Raw genomic sequence first — 362 nt, 5'->3', positions numbered from 1 at the left:
CATCATACTTAACTAGGAGAATCAATGACACTATCTGGATTCTGAGTTCCTAAAGAAGCCAATCATTCTGAATTTCAAAGGATAGAGTGAGATGCCAAAACTATTCAGAGGCAAAAAGTTAAAAGCCCCGCTCATATAATTAATACTGATCTTCACAGATATTTTTGGAATTCATTGCATATTCTCTTCTTTTTATCTTGTTTGATTTTTAGTTGCTTGGGGACAAGCAACAATTTAAGTTTGGTGTTGTGATGAGCGGATAATTTGTACGCTTTTTAGCATTGTTTTTAGTATGTTTTTAGTATAATCTAGTTAGTTTTTAGTATATTTTTATTAGTTTTTAGTTAAAATTTACTTTTCTG

This window comes from Arachis duranensis, chromosome 6 (assembly GCF_000817695.3).
Source record: "Arachis duranensis cultivar V14167 chromosome 6, aradu.V14167.gnm2.J7QH, whole genome shotgun sequence".
Classification (NCBI taxonomy): domain Eukaryota; kingdom Viridiplantae; phylum Streptophyta; class Magnoliopsida; order Fabales; family Fabaceae; genus Arachis; species Arachis duranensis.
The sequence above is the reverse complement of the archived record's forward strand: the minus strand, read 5'-3'. Positions refer to the sequence as shown.